The sequence below is a fragment of the Tamandua tetradactyla genome, chromosome X (genome assembly GCF_023851605.1).
Source record: "Tamandua tetradactyla isolate mTamTet1 chromosome X, mTamTet1.pri, whole genome shotgun sequence".
Classification (NCBI taxonomy): Eukaryota; Metazoa; Chordata; class Mammalia; order Pilosa; family Myrmecophagidae; genus Tamandua; species Tamandua tetradactyla.
The window spans coordinates 170,696,264-170,716,831 of record NC_135353.1 but is presented as its reverse complement, the minus strand read 5'-3'; the positions used below and the strand labels follow the sequence as shown (position 1 = coordinate 170,716,831).

Sequence of the window (20,568 nt, the reverse complement as noted above, 5' to 3'; positions counted from 1 at the left end):
ATAAGCATATAAAATGATGCCTGGCACGACCCAGCAATACCATTGCTGGGTATCTACTCAAAGGACTTAAGGGCAAAGACACAAACGGACATTTGCACACCAATGTTTATAGCAGCGTTATTTACAGTTGCAAAGAGATGGAAACAGCCAAAATGTCCATCAACAGAAGAATGGCTAAATAAACTGTGGTATATACATACGATGGAATATTATGCAGCTTTAAGACAAGATAAACTTATGAAGCATGTAATAACATGGATGGACCTAGAGAATATTATGCTGAGGGAGTCTAGCCAAAAACTAAAGGACAAATACTGTATGGTCCCACTGATGTGAACGGACATTCGAGAATAAATCTGGAATATGTCATTGGTAACAGAGTCCAGCAGGAGGTAGAAACAGGGTAAGATAATGGGTAATTGGAGCTGAAGGGATACAGACTGTGCAACAGGACTAGATACAAAAACTCAAAAATGGACAGCACAATAATACCTAATTGTAAAGTAATCATGTTAAAACACTAAATGAAGCTGCATCTGAGCTATAGTTTTTTTTTTTACTATTATTATTACTTTTATTTTTTTCTCTTTATTAACATTCTATATCTTTTTCTGTTATGTTGCTAGTTCTTCTAAACTGATGCAAATGTACTAAGAAACGATGATCATGCATCTACGTGATGATGTTAAGAATTACTGATTGCATATGTAGAATGGTATGATTTCTAAATGTTGGGTTAATTTCTTTTTTTCCGTTAATTAATAAAAAAAATGATGCCTGGCATTATTATTATGGGATTGAAAATTAAAACAAGATCACAATATATCTATTAGAATGGCTAAACTACGAAATGCTGACCAAACCAAATGCTAATGAGGACATGAAAAGCTCTTGTTCATTGCTGGTGGGGATGCAAAATGGTACAGCCACTTTGGAAATTGGTTTGGCAGATTCTTACAAAGGTAACATACTTACCAAAAGGTCCAGCAATTGCATTCCTAAGTATTACCCGAGCAAGTCGGAAACATGTCCTCACAGAAAACCTGCCTGTGGATTTTTAGACAGTTATTCATGATCAAGAAAAACTGGAAGCTACCAAGATGTATTTCCATATAGGAATGGATAAAGTGTGGTACAGCCATAATGGGACTTTATTCAAGGCTAGAAAGAAATGAGCTATCAAGCAGTGAAAAAATGTGTACGTGACAGATTTATTGCTAAGTGAAAGGAATTGGCCTGAAAAGGCTGTGCGCTATATGATTCTGACTATGTGAAATTCTGGAAAAGGACAACTGGAGAGACAAAAATGATCAGTACTCGTCAAGCTCAGGTAGCAAAGAGGGTGTTTTTAGGGCAGTATAGTAAGGTAATAGTGATATTCAGCATAATAGTATAATGATGGATATGTCACATAATATGTTTACCAAAATCCATAGAACTACATAGAGCAAAGAACCAACCCTATTGTAAAAATTAACATTAACAGTTACTACGAAGGAATCTCACTAGAGCAACATATTAACAATTGGGAAAGTGGCAGGTTTTGGCACAGGGTAGGGTTATGGAAACTTGGTAATTATTTTTCTGTAAAGCTAAAACTGCTCTAAAGTAACTTTTCAAAATCTATGCACACATTTAGCCTATTATAGAAAAACTAGCCTTCTTTTCATTTAGGAAGACCTTTATGCAAAAAATGCAGAATTATCTCCTGGCCGCATTATACAAGAACGGATTTCAGGCAGCTATTTTATTCCAGTGTTCTTCATTCCATAGAAATTACACCAACGGATGCAATTGCCAGTGTGTTCTCACTCCATACACTGATTTGCTGAAAATGAGCAGAGGACTTAAAAAAGAAAATGAACGGAAAATAAATATCTGTGTTGAATGATCTATTAAGCAATGTAGGTCAAGTGTTCTTCACGTGAATATTTTAACATAAGTAAACTGGCAACTCAGCCTCCCTGATGGTGAATGAAACAACACTAAACTGTGAATATTGTTTCATTGACTACAAGGTTTCCAGAATTGACTGGTACCTGAGGCATCCTGGAGCACTTGATCATGAAACTGTTGATGCAGGAACATTCTTTTCATGCACAGCTGCCTTTAGCTCCTGAACTTAATACAATCTCGCTGGGTCCGTTCTATTTATTTCCCTTCTGTAGGAAGTGTGGCTTCAGTGTGGTGGCACGACCACTGAAATCTACCGTCTAGCAAAAGGAGACATTTAAGAGAAAAGACTTGTACAAGGCCATCAGTTTTAGCATTGTGGTACTCCAAGGATGTTGTCCACTATTTTAAAAGCAAGCCTCTTTAAATAAAGGGCTTTGAGATTTTTTTTTCCCCTTTCGTATGCTATTAAGTCAAGGGCAACATATATCTCATGTTGGAAATCATCTGGATAAATGGTCACTTAGAATATTACATTCCAGTGAGGATATTTATTTATTTATTTTAAATTAATTTTTAAATTTTTTAAAAAAAATTACAGGAAAGAAACATTCTTAACATATGATCATTCCGTTCTACATACATAATCAGTAATTCACAATATCATCACATAGTTGCCTATTCATCATCATGATCATTTCTTAGAACATCTGCATTAATTCAGAAAAAGAAAAAGACAACAGAAAAATAAATAAAAAGAAAACAGAGAAAATTTCGTACATACCATACCCTTTACCCCTCTCTTTCATTACTTTCATTTCAATCTAAGTTTATTTTAACATTGTTCCCCCTATTATTTATTTTTATTCCTCATGTTTTACTCATCTGTTGACAAGGTAGATAAAAGGAGCATCAGACACAAGGTTTTCACAATCACACAGTCACATTGTGAAAGCTATATCATTGTACAATCATCCTCAAAAAACATGGCTACTGGAACACAGCTCCACATTTTCAGGCAGTTCCCTCCAGCCTCTCCATTACATCTTGAATAGCAAGGTGATATCTACTTAATGCATAAGAATAACCTCCAGGGTAACCTCTCGACTCTGTTTGGAATCTCTCAACTATTGACACTTTGTCTCATTTCACTCTTTCCCCTTTTGGTTGAGAAGGTTTTCTCAATCCCTTGATGCTGAGTCTCAGCTCATTCTAGGATTTCTGTCCCATGTTACCAGAAAGGTCCACACCTCTGGGAGTCATGTCCCATGTAGACAGGGGGTAGGGTGGTGAGTTTGCTTGTCATGTTGGCTGGAGAGGGAGGCCACATCTGAGCAACAAAGGAGGTTCTCTTGGGGGTGACTCTTAGGCCTAATTTTAAGTAGACTTGACCTATGCTTTGCGGGGTTAAGTTTCACATGAACAAACCCCAAGATTGGGGGCTCAGCCTATAGCTTTGGTTGTCCACACTGCTTGTGAGAATATCAAAAATTCAACTTGGGGAGGTTGAATTTTTCCTCGTTCTCACCACTCCCCAAAGGGGACTTTGAGAATACTTTTCCACTCACTGATCAAGTCTCCAGTGGGAGTACTTAGAGAAATCCATCTCTATATTATTGACTCTGAACTTTTAAAATTATATGTAGGCTGAACAGATGGCAACTTGTTTATTTGGGATGTTGATAAAAGCTATTTAAAAATTGGAATCCAAGAAATAGTAAAAATTACTTTCAAATGCATGATCTTCTTAAAATATGTTTAAAAATTAATTTGCAAGGGTTAAGGTTAGCATAGGACAAGATATTTCAAACAAATTCAGCAAGAAGGGAAAACAAAATTTTCAGTTCACTGATCATTATTAGAATCAATTCATTAGTCATGACTTAAGATTTGCAGTGTATGGATGCTTGTCATAGGAGAATGTGAGTCTCTTAAACTGAGCTTGGATTGTGGAAACTTTGAGAAACTGGAAGATGCTTTGATGAGCAATTTATTCCTATTATACCATTACTCTCATCTTATCATGTTAGCAAATAGTTGGCTCCTAACTATCTTTTGAAAAAGTGAAAGAATAATGTGAACTCTAGGTAAATTTTTCCAATTCTCTACTCTGCTTTTCCTGCTTCCAAGAAAGCAGGATAAAGAAAATGTTAGGGTGTTTAGGCAGACCTCTGCCAAATTAGAAAAACTTTATAAGAGGGCCGTGCAATGGTGGCTCAGTGGAAGAATTTTCACCTGCCAAGCTGGGGGCCCTGGTTTGATTCCCAAAGCCTGCCCATGCTAAAAACAACAACAACAACAAAAAAAACTTTATAAGCACTAGATATCTTGAATGTGTCACAAATATAAAGTGTTCATGACTTTGTAAAAACCAGAAATGAGAAAACTACAAGATAAATATTTATAATTCCAAAGAGGCAGAATAATAACCTATTAAGTGAAAAATAACTCAATAGTTAAAGAAGCAGTGATGCTTTCCCAGAGTTGGCCTCAATCTTAAGTTTCCTTATCATGGAAATTATTATAGGAGTGTAAATTCCCACAGATTATACTTTTGGTTTAGCATCCCCTCATAATTAGCGCATTCAAACAGAACTCTTACTGTTCCTTAAGCTTCCTTCTGAATGTCCTTCTCTTGATGTTTTTCCCTGTTTTTTACTAAATGACTTTATCCATTGGGTTGATCTGCCAAATAACTTATTATGCCCTCCATTTTCACCTCTGTTACTGTGCCAATATTTCCATTTTCCATATAGCTGTCAGAAGGATCTTTCTGGCATGCAAATCAAAACAGAGAACCTTGTACCTCAAAACCTAAATACATACCCATTACACTTAAAAAAAAAAAAAAGTCCAAGCTCCTTGCATGTTCTAAGCTTGGAATGGTGATAGAAATCTACTTGTGTTTTCTCAACTCTGGATACTTCCGCCTTACTCTTGAAATCTTTTGATCTCTTGAATGTGCTATTGTTGTTCAAGGTATTTTTTTTCTATTTTCTTCAAAGTATTTTATTCTTTCTTTCTTTCTTAGCCTACTTGGAGGCTGATCGTGAGCATTACATGCCTGATTCCATCTTTCTTTGGTACCCTGCTGAAATGACACCCTCTTAGAGAAGATCATTAGACCATACTATTTATTGTCAACTCTCTGATAGATTATCCTTTAACACATATCACTTCTTTATTTCCTTTTCAGCACTTCTTTTACTCAGTCTGTTGTTTCCCCCATCTGTACTTTTGTTTATTTTCAGTCTCAACCCCTGGTTCCTAGAAATTCTCCTTCATTTTGGTTTTTCATCATGGCTGTATCATTTTCCTCGAGAAAGTGTGGAACAAGCCAAGCAGTGTAGCTGTGGTTCAAACAATTAACTGTCACTGTCATCATCTATCCTTTCTGTTTCAGGTGAATAGAATTCTATTTCAGGGAATGATGAACTTTTTAAAGTTGGTCCTCTATTGTGACTTGTTTATCTTTGCTGTGCCTTTATCCCTATAACTTTATGTATAACAGTAAAACAATGAAAATTAGCATCCAAAAGAAGATAGCTCTTAGGAAATCTTTCTTTACATCCCAGGATGCTGATACAATATATTTTTTTACTCCATCTGTCAGTCATACCAGTCACTTTTAATATCAGTACTAACAACCTGTTTCAGAGAATTCTACTTTTCTGATGGTAATAGATTCTAATATCAAAAAGCACCTTAAGCGCCAATAAAATAGAAGCTGGCACATAAACCTGTACCTGTGGTAGGACTAAATCTCTGCTTTTGATCACTGCTGATTACGCATACTGGAGGGATGCTGAGAGGAAAGTTATCTATAAAGAGCCCACTTTTAATCAGCTTAGACTGTGCGATGAGTGATTGCTTAACTTTGGGACTCTGAACTAAGAGCTGCTTGGTGTGAAAGGAGGCAGGTCAGGATGGAGTTCAAAGCAGATTAAACCACCTTTCAGAAAAATCCATAATAGCATGTTGGAAGGAAACTTTTTAATGCAATCTATGTTTGCAGATTGGTACATAGGTTACGCAATGGTTGACTACAGCAGACTATCTCTGTTTAGGGAAAATTGTGGCAGTACATCACAATACTAGGAATTAAGTATGACATTTGTCCCATATGAATGACTTGCTAAATGGATTTATTTAACTACTTTTAGTTTTCTATAAAATAATGGGACATAATTAGACCCATTTTAAGGTCATTTGCTTCTCTATAATTCTCTCAGTTCCTTCAAGCCTCCCTGACAGTTGCATTGCTTCGTAAGGTATGAAATGGGTGCAAATGACAAAATTCAAAGAAACATGTTAAATGGAATAGCATATTTTTGAAGTAAGCTATGCCTCTTTGCATAAATGAATACTTTATTCAGTAGCTGACTGATACATATGCCAGATGATCATGTTACAGTTTTGATTGGTAATTTTTACTGAAAAGATTCAAGTCAGGTATCTTGCTGCATTAACAGTTCTCAAGCCAAAGCATGTACAAGAATCAACTGGGTCTTTAAAGAGATGAAATTCTCACATTATGAGTCTTCAGATCTCTATAATCCATAAATTTTAGCTATTGTGGTACACATAATTCATAATCCTTACATGGAAAAATACTAAAAAGAGTATTATATAATGTCTCAACTATTAAGAATTAAGAAGAAGAATGAAGTGTGGTCGTCCCAGATATGTCTCCAAAGTTTGACCCACTACTTTTAGTTGCAGGGAAGCACTAGTTCTTTTTTTTTTAATATTTTTATTGAGAAATCTTCATATATATATATGCATATAGTTCATCCATAGTATAAAATCAGTGGCTCATGGTATCATCACATAGTTGTGTAGTCATCACCATGATCATTTTTAGAACATTTGCATCACTCCAGAAAAAAAAGAAAAAAGAAAAAAAGAACAAACCTCATACCCATCACCACTCCCTTTCATTGACCACCAATATTTCAATTACTCAATGTTTTCCCCTTTATCCCTTCCTATTTCTTTATCCTATTTTTAAATCATCTGTCCATACTTTGGATAAAAAGAGCATCAGACGCAAGGTTTTGCAACCAGATAGTCATGTTGTAAAAGTTATATAGTTATACAACTGTCTTTAAGAATCAAAGCTACTGGAGCACCGTTCAACAGTTTCAGGTACTTCCCTCCAGCCTCTCCAATACACTACAATCCAAAAAAGGGGTATTTATATAATGCAGAAGAAAAACCTCCAGGATAACCTCTCAACTCAGTTTGAAATCTCTCCCACCTTTGTTTCATTTCTCTCTTGCCCCTTTTGGTCAAGAAGTCTTTCTCAATCCTATGATGCCAGGTCCACCTCACTCTGGGAGCCTTGTCCCATGTTCCCAGGGAGATTTATATCTCCAGGAATCATTTCCCACATGTGTGTGCTGGGGGGGGGGGTGGGGGGGGGGACTGTGAGTTCACCTGCCGAGTTGGCTGAGACAGAGGTCACATCTGAGCAACAAAAGGGTTTCTTTGGTGGTGACTTTTAGGCATCATGAAGTATAGGTTTAGCTTCTTCTTTGCAGGAATACGTTTCATAGGGGCAAACCCCAAGATCAAGGGCTAAGCCTATTGAATTTGTTATCTCCATTGGAGAACTCGTTCTTCAGTGCGTTGGCCATGAGTTCAGTTCTCTTCTTCATTAAAACAAACAAACAAAAAACCTAACTATTCTTCGCTTTTATTTCTCAAGTTTCAATAACCTACAAATCTGTTCTCTCTTAAACTTCCCATGTCCCACCACTCTCCGCATGAAGACTTGAGTGATCCTTTCAGTTTCACTGATCTTCAAATAAAATCTACAATTATGGAACCTAATGGTTCTATAGAAGATAATTCTTCAGGGCAGTCAGTCTCAACTGTATGACATTCATTTTCAAATCTCTCAAATACAGATCTGGGAGATCAAACCTTAATTCATAGGTAGAGAAGAGAAAAGTGGTATTTTTTCCACTTTTTGATGTTTTTGATGTCTTCAGAGGTATACATTGAAATGTCTTGAGAAATATACATTGATTGGACTTAAAAGTAACAAGCTTCATTTTCATCTAATCGTCACAGGTCAAAACTCTTCATGGCCATATCTAATTGTGACAGAGATGGGAAAAGAGATTTTTGGATGTGTGTCAAGTAGGAAAAAATTGTTCTTCTCTACCCTAGCTGAGGCAGTATCCTTAAAGAAGCACAAGCAAACTTCTCTGGAGAAAAGCAATTCCAATTTATGGCAGTGGAATGTCACAGGTAATGTGGATTTAAATATGAGATCACAAAATAAGTCGCAAAACAAAGTCACTAAATTTGGTTTCTCCAACATAGTTTCAGAAAAATACTACTTCATCGAGGAAGTTATTTTATCACCCAACTTGTTTATCCAAAATAAACCAATGGGTCTATAAGGTTTCACAGGTAGTTTTGCCAAATTTTCAGGAGACAACAGAATCTTCTTTTAAAGCCTCTCCTATTGAAAAATCAGAATAATCCATAGTTCTTCTATGATACTATAACATGGCTTCAAAAAGTTGAACAGAACAGTATATAGAAGGAAAATCAGAGACTCGTGTCACTTATGAATAGAGGTATAAAAATGCTTAAGAAAATCAACCAAGAGAAATTCAGGTACTCTGATGCTTTTCTGAAAGTATGTGCCATGAATCCATGATTTCCAGGTTTGCTCGTTAAGCACCTGGAAAACAGTTATCTGCAGCACACATTAAAGAATTCTTCCCTGTTCTTTCCAACCTTTTGAGCTTGCCATATCTGTGACAGACCTTTAGTAAAGCAAACCCAGATGAGTTATCCTCCCCAGATGATCTTCTCCCCTTGCATACAGGTGGAATCTGACTGCTTCTAACCTAAAGAATGTGTCACTGCCTTGATGAGACTGCTTTTTTAGCATACTGGAGAGTGAGACCCTTTGTACCGACTTTACAAAGTAAGAAGCTATGCTGGAGAGAAGCCTATGCAGCAAGGGCTGTGGAGAACCTCTACAAACGCTTTCCAAAATCTGAATGAGTTGAGGTGAATTCTACACACCTCCAGATAAGGATGCTGTCCGGGTGACCCCTTGCTTGAAGAGTGGAGTCCAGAGAAGCAGATCTTAGAATCCTGACATTTGGAACTTGGAGGATGATGAATATCTGTTGTTTATTTCTGTTAAGTTGGTCCCAACATATTATGTAGTAATCGATTAACTGACACTCATCTCCAGTTGCTGGAGGGACGGCTATAGACATTATTTCTTAATTCTTTTCTGTTTATGAACATAGTCTCATGCTAGATATCACAGAACCAGTTTTTACTGTTAACAGATTTCAGTTGGCTTTGGGTAGCATGGACGGTGGTGGCTAATTTTAGGTGTCAACTCCTCTAGGTTATATGGTATTCTCTTTGGTCAAGCAAGCTCAGATTTGATCTATATTGTATAAGTATTTTGTGGATTTCAATTATTAGCCAATTGATTGCATCTACAGCTGATTGCATCAACAATCAACAAAAGAGGTTGCCCTTGGTGAGTAGTTGGAGGTCTTAAAAGCCAGAAGAGAGGATTTCAGCAGCCAAAAGTATTTCTATCTCTACTTCAGCTGGCAAGCTTCTCACAGGGAATTCAGTGTCACTTTCATTGGAGTTTCCAACTTGCAGACTGCTCTGTGGAACTAGGACTTGCCAATGATCATGTGAGCCAATTCCTATTATAAGTAGATTAATATCCATGCACACACAGGTATCTACCACCTGTCAGTTCTCTTTTTCTGGAGAACCCTGTCTAATCCATGGCCCATTGGACGCTCATAGTGAAGACCTGATACCATGTGCCTTTAGTGGTTCAATGTCTGGGGAAGACCAGTTTCCATTTTATCCATAGTTCAAAATCTACCACAGAATGCTAAGGGCTACTCTTTCCAGTGGCATCACGCCAGAATTTATGGTTATTACTTTGTTTTCATAAGTTTACTTCCTTAGGCTGGCTCCTCTGTTACTTGTATTCATTTTCTTAATCATATCTTCGGTTGGGCAGAACTTCTTTAAAGAAAACATCGAAGTTTAATTTGATTGTCCTCATGGTTCATGCATTCTTTGTTCTAAGAAATCTTTGCCTACCGCAAAGCTATGGAAACACCTCCCCCATGTTTTCATCAAAGTTTTTAGTTTTAGATTTTATATTTAGGACTCTATCTCAAGAATTTTAATTCATTCACCCCTGTTCTCTTCTTGGGTTACTTTTGATTACATTTTATTTTCTATTAGATTAGACAGTTCATCTACTAGAGGGTTTCCAATATATTTGTATTAAGTTGTACAAACTACTCATGTTATTTAATTTCTTGTTTGTATCAATTACTTTTTCCAGTTTATCCTAAGTTTCAAAGGCCTTATTTCTTTTTTCTTCATTTATCAAGGGTTCCTCTATATTTCATTAATTTCAAAGAACTATGTCATAGTGATTTACTATTTTTATTTCGTTAACTTCTGCCTTTATCCTAATATAAGACACAGTAAAATTCAGGACCCAAAGCATTGAGCAGTAAACTGAAAACCATTGTATAATACCAAAGACTCTAATTAAGAAACATGTATGTATATAGCCACTTTTAGAAAGCAGATGCTGAGATGTTAAGAGCAAGAGAGAAAACACATGGGCCAAGTGGACCAAATTATGTAAGGAAATAAAAACCTAAATGGCTTAGTCAGTGAGATTTATTTTTTAAAAAAATCAAAGTTTACACCACAATATTTTCTTCACAAGTGGATAATAAGCACTCACGAGATTAATGATATATCAATGATATATTAAGTGATATAGAGAACCTCTATAAAATATAAAAGTTCTTTCCCCCAAAATTGTCTCCTGTTAATGACAATTATTTTTAAAGGGATAAAAATTGTCTATCATAATTTCAACTTCAGCCTTATTTGTAAATGTTGGTATGTTTTTGTTCATCTCTAATCTTATCTATCCGTAGTATTTTTTATACCATTGTCTCACATATGCAGCATAGAGTTTTGTTGTGAGCCTATAGCAGCTGAGTGAAACCTGTGCATATTTAGTAGACATATAGGTTTGTTCACATCTGTCATACTATTTTGTGTTAGATTGAGTGAATTTTGTCTCAAGTGGTGATTTTGTGTGTAGCCATTTATAATCAACAAGTGTGTTTAATGATTCTTGATTAATGTTCTTGTTTTCCCCTAATTTTGGTTTTGCTTTCTGCAAGGCATTTTTTTCCAGAGGAAAATGTTTGAATGTTCTTCCAAGAGTAGCTTCATATAAATATTTGTCATGTTTTTCTACTTATTTTTAAATGTAAATTAACCTGTGCCATCAATAGCTGATGTTTTTAGTTATAGTGTGTGGAGGGGCCATTTTATGGCTTAATAGGTTTATTATTTCAAGGACCTACTCTTCTGCTCATACAGTGAATTTTCCTTAACATGTGTTTTTTGTTTTGCTGGTTTTATTTTTGTCGAGGTCAGTGATGCTCTCCAATTTAGGCATACATCTCTTGCTTTTTAGCACTGATAACTTTTTCTTTCTTTTTTTTTTTTTAGTTTTCTTTCTTCTTCCAGCAAGAATCCACCAAGGCACACCTAATTTTGCCAGGTTTCTTCATCTCCGTAGGAGCAATTTGTTTACAAAGTGAGCCTCTAAAAAACTATACTCAATATCTATACTCAATATATGAACAATATACTCAACTATACTCAATATATGAACTTGCATTTCAACAAGAACATATAAGCAGAAAGTAGCACTCAGATTTAAAAAAACAGCAAAACATGTCTTAGAATATTTCTGTGAAAATTAGTGCAAGTTTCCATGGAGAAAATTTCAGTATGCAATTAAAGGACATTCATTTAGTTGGTTGACAAGATGACTCAGAAAAAATGAAACACACCCAAAGGGAAATCCTTGGGGAATCACTGATATGTCAGGATATGTACACAGAGGCAGTTGATCTTCTCCTATATGTTTCTCTGAGTCTGGCTAGTTGCAAAGGAGAAATCCCAGACAGGGACCTGAGCTACTCTTGGGGAAGATGGGCATATATTTCAGTTCCCAACAATGCCCTTGGTTGTTAAGTCATAGAGCAGGGAAGCCCCTTAATGTAGAAAGGAAATCTCCAGTGGATTGGGATAAGGCGTTGGGTGGGGCTGGAGAATTTAAGAGGATTTGTAAAATTAGAGCCAGCAAAGCTGAGTTGAAATTCCTAAATGTTACTGCTTTGCCTTTCCCCTCATCGAGATGCTCATTTTTGATTCCTATGTTATCTTCACAGAAAGTACATTTCCAGTGCCCCTAGGAAAATGGTGTGATCGTATCCCCATGCTGCTTTTCAATCTCAGAGTGAAAATTGGGCAAAAATAAAGACATCTTAAATTAATGGTTCAAATAAATATTCAATATTTAAAACTCTAAAATGGTAGAACCTTGCTATTTTATGATATTTAGCATTAAGGGCAAAAAAAAATGACGTTGAGGGGGAGAACTTGATGCAGAAGTATAGATATTTCATTATGCCTATTCCTGTTTTTTGCCTAATGTAGTAGTTCTTGTATATAAACAGAAAATACATATTTTGCATTGCTTTCTGTTTGCATGTGTGTATGTTTTTTAAAAGAATAACTGGCTTCCTCAAGTAGAACATACCATATTTCAAGATATAAATATAGATAGAACATGTTGCCCTGGACATTATCAAAAATTCTATAACAGTGAGACTTCTAATATAAAATTGTGTTTTTAAATATATGTATATTAAATGTAATTAAACAGAACAATTTTTGTTAGTGAAAATCTCAACTCATCTTGTTTTTGTGACTAAACATGGGGATCAATTTTTCCATGAAACTTGATATTATATTCCTTGACTTACACTTATTCATAAGACCATAAAGTGATTGTTTTCCTCCCAAATATGCAAAAAAAAAAGTGAATAGTAAAGACACAAAATATACAAGATATAATTGTGCAATTTAAAGTATATCTTCACTGTGAGCTGGAGATTTGAGGGCTTTTGTTTTTTAAGGCATGGTTATTCTTTCAAATCTATCCAATACTTCCTTTGCTCTCTTCTAAAAACATGCCATAGGTGACCATTCCTTTAATTATAATATTAACTGAAAAACATATCTCTATGTAAGGGGTCTAGAGAACTCTCCATACAGATGAGAGGAGAGAGGTAAAATTCCAAGAAACCAAGAAGTTTTGCCAAATTAAAAATTGGCAGGGCTTCCAAACTATACCGTTGAAAATCATCTCCATCAGATCACACCTTGTCCCATTTCTGCAGGTGGTATTTTACTAAAAATTTGCCCTCACCATTGCAGAAGTGTTCCACAATATTTTCTTGGTTAGCTTGGTTTAATATTTTGTACCATAAACTATCAGATGCTAACCCATTTAATATTCCAAGAAAAATTTTAATCATATTTACCTTAGACTTTCATTTTCCTCTTAAAGTAACTATGTTATAAGCTAAAGTTACCAATATCTTTTCAAGGCTCAAATCAATTTCTTCAGTAAGATAATTAGAATCACCTCCCTAAGTTTCATTTTAATTGGTCCTGAATTTCTCCCTCTAGGGTCAAAACATTCTCAATGATAATGTCCATAAAACTAAAGAAATTGTAATTATATGAGGATGACAGCATTTAAAAAATTTGTCAATCAACTTGTTTTATAACTTTGTATATCTATATCTTATTCCTGGATCAAGATTTTCCTTGTCCATCCATCAATGAATATACACTTTAAAGTTTAACTATTTAAACTAACATCAATCAACTTTTTTTATAACTTTGTATATCTATATCTTACTCCTGGATCATGATTTTCCTTATCCATCCATCAATGAATATGCTGCACTTTAAAGTTTAACTATTTAAAGTAACACTCTCTAGATATGTAACATTTGTATTTTTTATTTTTTTATTTTTTAACATTTGTATTTTATATGAATAATTTAATATGCAATATTCTTTTGTTAAAGTATACTAGTATTATGTATTTATTATGCTAACTGACCATAAGATGAATGGATATTATAGAAGACAAAATGATGAAACGAACATTTTCCTCATACTGTCTATAAATAAATAATATCTAAAGCATTTGCCATTTGGTGTCATTTACTTTCACTAAACGAGTGTACCAAACAGTCTGCTCTCAATACAACTGAACAAACATTTGCTGAAAATGTTAATGTTACCACAATATATAGAAACCATTTTGTTCCATACTCAACACTGGTTTAGGATCTTACTAGGCTGATTATATCATGATTTTTCCCCTAATGAAATTAACTTCTTGAGAAGGGAAAATGAAAACATTATTTTATCTTATTAGTTTACTTAACTAGAGTTTTAGCAAAAGAGAGATGGAATTATACAGTCTGTAGAAGAAGGAAATAGAAAGGAAATAAAGGGCCATATATTAAAATAAACATTAGCAATGTTATCTCAAAAATACCATAGTCACTGAGTTTAGTCACAGGAAAACAGGTTTTCATGTACATGCAAAGTCACATATGAAGCTAGGGGATATATTGGGAAATGTCTTACCACAATATAATTCTTACTTCTAATTGTCATTCAACCATTACGCTGTTATCAGCTTGTAAACAAGACTTGAGAGTCAGGATATCCTGAGAGGTACCCAGGAGATGTCACCTCCCATTGTGACCTGCTGTTTGCATTCCTGCTCTCGGCTTCAGGAGAAACCCGGGACATGTTGCAGGTGCTTTGTCACTGCCAATTGTGACATCATTGATGAGTGGACATTCAGTTGGCATTGTGGACTCTTCATTTGGACCACTGACCATGTGGCCACTGTCAACACGTCCCTTATTGATGGGCGCTTTTTGAGCTTTTTCTCCTCCTGGAGTTTGCTAGGCTGGTGGGGGGGGGACATCCTTGACTCATGGGTGGAGGGGGGTGGGGCCAAAAACCCATTAATGACCTCCTCCTGGCAGTTGATGAGTGAGAAAGTTGTATGTCTAGCAGTCCCCAAGTTGGGTGTTAACCACTTCAATTTAATTCATGGATTTTGTTGGGGAATGTGATGGTTAAATGTAAGTGTAAACTCAACTGGGTTATGGTTTGTTTGGTCAAGTGCTAGCATACATGTTGCTAGTCATATCTAACAAAATACCTAGGCATCTACAGTCTATTGACTTTAGATACACATTTCTGAGGAGATGACTGACCTACCTTCTCCCTTCCATGATATGGTTGGACTCATCCAAAAAATTGAAAACTTTAAGCACACAAAGAATGGGGGTTTCCAGAGTAAGAAGAGATTCTTCTTCAAAACTACAAAATCAACTCCTTTTGGAATTTCAACCCTGTGGAAAATCGATGGATTTCAGACATACCAGCCCCCACAATTGTGTGAGCCAATTCCTTTTAAAGAATCTTATGAATATATATATACTGTGTTTCTATTTCTCTGGAGAACTCTGGCTGGTACAGACTTTGACACCAAGGGTAGGTTTCTCCAGAGAGACAGTGCCAACGAATCCCATCTTCAAATACCCTATTTTGTAATAGGATCACTTTCATAGGACCAGGGATTTAGCCATTGAGCATATTTCCTTTTGGGGGACATAATCAACTCATAATAGGGAGAAATTTGATGATGCACAGTGTGTGTGGCTTATCTAAGATTGAGCTAACTCAAACAACTTGGAGTTGGAATGGCAGGGGATATGGAATTCCTTCCAAGGAAACTTTTTCACTCAACCTAGCAGGTGGGCTGGGTCAACGCAAAGCCTGTGCTCAAGTGGAATTTTTATGCAGAGCACCTAAATGGTCCTCCCCCAGGGTGGTGAAGCTTTATGTTGAAAGGGAACCCATTTAAAATTTTCATTTCTCTTAAGCTAATGGAAAGTACCAAGTTTCTACTGTCATGCTATAATGGTTCAATACTGTGACTCACCCAAAGTAGATGTAGTTTTCATACATATTCAACCCACTGGATATTTTCCATGACGATAAACTTAAGAGAAATAATATTTTGGGAAGAGAGGCTCATTAAGATTTCAAGAAGAATTATGTAGGGATTAGCATCTACTATTCTTAAAATACAAGATTTCTGTTACTTTTACTGGTTTTGCAAGTTAAAGTTTAAGCCTAACCTAGAGTAACTTGGTTATTTTTCAATGGTTTTTGATTAATGTATTGATCTGTGAACTTTATATCTGACTACAAATACATTTGCATATACACAGATGTTTAAGTAGAGTGATCACACTTATTCTAAAAGATAGCCAAGGTTGCACCATACAACATATTAATTTTTTTATTTTTTTAACTTGTATTGTAAAAAAAATAACACATACAAAACCAATAAATTTCCAAGTAAGTTTTAAGGAGTAGTTATACAACAGATTTTAAAGTTTGGTTTGGATTACGGTTCCACAATTTTCATTTTTTCTTCACGCTCTTTCAAAACACTGGAGACCAAAAAATATCAATATATTGATTCAGCAGTCATATTCCTTTGTTGACTGCTAACTCCTCTGTTATACTTATTTTTTTTCTTTTTTGTGAAAATAACATATATACAAAATAAGCAATAGATTGCAAAGTAATTTGTGACAATTAGTAGAACAAGTTTCAGAGTTTGGTATGACTTACAACTCTAATATTGTAGGTTTTTATTTCTAGCTACTGAGGTACTGGAGACCAAAAGAAATATCAATATACTTGATTCAGCATTCCTACTCACTTGTTAACCCTACTTTCTCTGTATAACTCCGCCATCACCTTTGATCTTTCTTCCACTCTTCAAGGGTATTTGGGCCATGGTCATTCTAACTTTTTCATGTTGGAAGGGGCTGTTGATAATATGGGATAGGGGGATGGAATTAGTTGATATACTGGAAGCGTTTACCCCTTTGCATTTCAGGATCTATCTGGTCCAGGGACCCATCTGGAGGTTGTAGATCTTTGGAAAGTGACCAGAGTGCATGGACCCTTTGTAGAATCTTGTATCATGCCCTAGGTATGCTTTAGGATTGGCAGGAATTGTTTTGGTTGGGGTACATAGATTTTTAACAATTGGTTGACAGTTCTGAAAATAATGTTTTTCACATAGCTGTGCATTTATCATTACAATTGACTTTTTTCTTTTGTTTTGTGAAAAATAACGTATATATTACAAAAGCCAATAAATTTCAAAGCATATCACAACAGGTAGTTGTAGAACAGATTTTAGTGTGGTATGAGTTGCAACCCCACAGTTTTAGACTTTTATACCTAGCTGCTCTAAGGGTACTGGAGGCTAAAAGAAATATCAGCATAATGATTCAGCATTCATACTCATTTATTAAACACTACCTTCCCTGTGTAATTCCACCATCATATTTGATCTTTCTCCTACTCTTTAGGGGTATTTGGGCTATGGCCATTCTAACCTTTTTATGTTGAAAGGGGCCACTGATAACACAGGATGGGGGATGGAACAAATTGATTTAACAATCTTTTAATATGGCTACAGAAAAATTTAAAAAGCAAATCTGTAAAATTGAAGTAATTTCTGAATTTGGCATAGAACTAACTTTTGTGAGATAGATTGCTTTCTAAATATTTCCTCTCAGTTTGTCTAGAGCATACCTAAACCTGGAAAAAAAATCTTTTGGCTGTGTGCTCTGAAAGATGATGAAACTGTTATAATTCTCTTCCTGCCACAGTCTGGCCTTTTTTTAAAATATTATTTTATGTTGCCATTTCTAAGACTTAGAATTCATTTGGAAAGCATACAATGTTATAATCTCTAGTCTTTGTTTTAATTATGACATTATCTATGGTTATTTTATTGTGGTGTCTCAATCCTGAAATCTTACTGATTTACCTTTCAATTTGCTAGCTTTTCTTAAGTAGCTTTTACTGGAAAATGCATGGGTATTTTTAGAAAATACTAATTTTAGGGCTGATTTTAAACTTCTGTTGGACAACTTGGAAAGAAGAAAGAGTCTTGCGTTACATATCCTATCTCTTGGACTTTGCAAGGGATTTTGCTTGCCTGGAATTGAGACTACTGTGTCTACTGTGGAAAAATTTAACAACCCTCTTTTGTCCCTCTAAATGAGACATGACTTTTTTTTTCCTTAAATGCCCATCTGAATACTATCTAATATTTTTAATCCTTCAATTTCAGAAATTTCACAGTGGGTATAAAAGAATTGTTCTTTTATTTTCTATAGGAACACTAAATCCGCTTTTTTTAATTCTAAAAATAATTGGTTTTGTCACATTCCATTTTTAATTTTGAGGGGTTCCCTATAGCTTTATCTTTCTATCCAAGGTTTTTCAGCTAGGTTATCTCTGTGTTCTTCTAAGACAGTTTCTCACATTGTTTTGCCTTGCATTTCTTTATTGAGCTCTGCAGACTTCATTTGTCAATCCTTCATGCCTCTTTCGATTTCTTTTTGAGACCTTGCATGTCTTGTTTGATTATTTGAAGATCATGATACCTGCAATTTATTTGAACTTCTGAGAAAAACTTGGTGAATGCTATTTCATTGTCTACTACCCTGCTTCATCTGCAGCTGATTTCCTTCTATGGATCTGGTGCTTAGTTGCTTGTGATGTGACAAGTGGCCACCTCTTGGCTGATTGATGTTGTGGAGAAGACGTGCTTTCGTGGGCTTTGGAAACCGTGGTCCGTGACCTTTGGAGAATCTGAATCCTGTTGAGTTTGACACAAACTCACTGTGAAGCGTCTTCTGTCACTCTGTCTACACTCCCAGCATCTCCCTAGGACGTAACTATGTGTGGTTGGCGGTATCCATTCAATTCCCTTTTGGTGGTGGTGTTTCTAAGTTTAAAGAGAAAGGGAGGAAATTTATATCTTTTTCCTTTTTGTCATATGTGTTATTCAATCTCAGATGTTAAGGAAAAGTCAAGGGACAAAAAGTAAATCCAAATTCAAATTAGCATAAGTATTATAACTGCAATGCTTTTCTTTGTCATTTCATTTTTTTCTGCACCAGAAATACAAATATATGACATGAATGTCCATCAGTTGGATCTTAATGGAAATGTAATGATATTTTATGAAATGGCTCACTAAGACTGAGCCTCAAGTGTACCAGGAGCTCAGAAAGTTATTTTTGACATGACTTGATGCTTTCAAATCATAAAGCAAGGACTATTTTAAATCTTTATAAGATCTGGCCTTTCAGTCCTTATTGCTACTTCTTTTTTCTTTCTTTGGTTTATCTGCTGTCTCTTATCAGTGGTACACATTTATTTAGTTGCTCTTACTTTCACATAGTTGTCTTCAAATAATCTTCTGGAATATAATTCTCCTAAATATTTAAAGACACTAAAAGTAGTATGTTGGCATATTAATGTCTCTATATTTTAATTCTATAAACTTTCAAAAGGGCTGTTCCATCTCTAAGTGGAGAAAACACTAGAATATAGCTATTTTTATTATTTCTTATCAATTAAATTCTCAAGATTTTTAAAAATGAAACTATTAATGAGAGTTGATCACTTAATTTCTCTTCAAGTCCCACTAAAACATGTTCTTATTAAATAGTGGGATTGCTAATAAATCAAGTATGAAATTTATCTCCTCAGGTAATCCAAGGAAAGATTTTTCTGTAATTCTTTTATCTTTTTTCAGACACAAAGGCTGACAGTACATGATAGGAACATGGAAATGATCAAAGTTCCCCAATTTACCAGGTAGGGTTTCACTGGATTTGTTACGATTTGAAAAGCACAGGGTTGGGTGGGGGGTGGGTTCCCAATGGACAGAGTTGAAGAAAGTCACAGTTTTTGCAACTGTTCATTTGGGATAAGTGTAAAGACAGAGGCAGCCGCTCCAATGAAATGGGGGGCTCCTCCCCAGGGCAGGACAACTGATGTCAGGAATTCACCTACTCTTAGTAGCAGTACATTTGTCTCATTGTATATTTTAGAGGTAATCTCACAAACAAGCAGCGATTTCAGGATATTTCCTCTTTTTGGAAAATGTTTATTATATAGAGAACCCCACATCCCCATTTCAACCCCTTTCAAGTGTACAATTCAGCGGTCTTGATTCTATTCACGATATTTTTGTTACTATCGCCCCCATCCATTATCTGAGCCTTAAATGGTAAAGAGTTATGATATCATAATAAGGTCTTGGCAAATTTGGTTTTCCTTTTTTGTCCACTCCTGCCCTATGACTGAGCAGAGATTGGAAACCTGATAGTAAGGCTGATTCTGTCAGGCATGACATTGTTTCATGTCCTACTCACAGAATCATGCCTATATTATAAACTCTTAAGACTCATATGTCTACCTGTATTGAGTTTATTTTGGAATATTTCATTCAGTCTTCTGGTCTACACTTCTGCTCCATTCGGTCTTCTGGTCTATTAGTCTATCAATCACCAGTAATAGAAGGCATGAGTTATTGAGGTGTAATATGGTGACTAACTTGCGGAAACAGTTATTCTACCAAAATTTTATAGATAAATTCTTCTGGCTGTATGTATTAGATGTTCTCAAGAATCACTTTGCCATTTTTCTTGGCAAAGCTTATGTAAACTGTACAATACTTACATAGCTTATATAATTCATAGAGTTTATGTAATTCATAGAATACATGAAGAAGGACTTAATTTTCTTGTTTTTCCTTTTCTCCAGGAATCTATTATA

The 20,568-nt window shown here is 35.3% G+C and overlaps 2 long non-coding RNA genes across 4 annotated transcripts in view; one reads left to right on the top strand and one right to left on the bottom strand.

Annotated features, from left to right (window-relative positions):
- The window catches only part of LOC143670172 (uncharacterized), a 34,125-nt gene extending 19,340 nt beyond the window's left edge, over positions 1-14,785 (bottom strand). The window contains exons 1-3 of one of the 3 annotated variants that reach the window (XR_013169289.1): positions 14,470-14,785; positions 2,040-2,213; positions 1,670-1,846 (exon numbers count right to left, since the gene is read on the bottom strand). This is a non-coding gene — a long non-coding RNA (uncharacterized LOC143670172). Of the gene's footprint in view, positions 1-1,669; positions 1,847-2,039; positions 2,214-14,469 lie in introns of those variants that run through there. The other 2 variants (XR_013169291.1, XR_013169290.1) reach the window with 2 other exon arrangements.
- The window catches only part of LOC143670173 (uncharacterized), a 172,627-nt gene that overhangs the window by 118,083 nt on the left and 33,976 nt on the right, over positions 1-20,568 (top strand). The gene's annotated exons all lie outside the window — the stretch shown is intronic.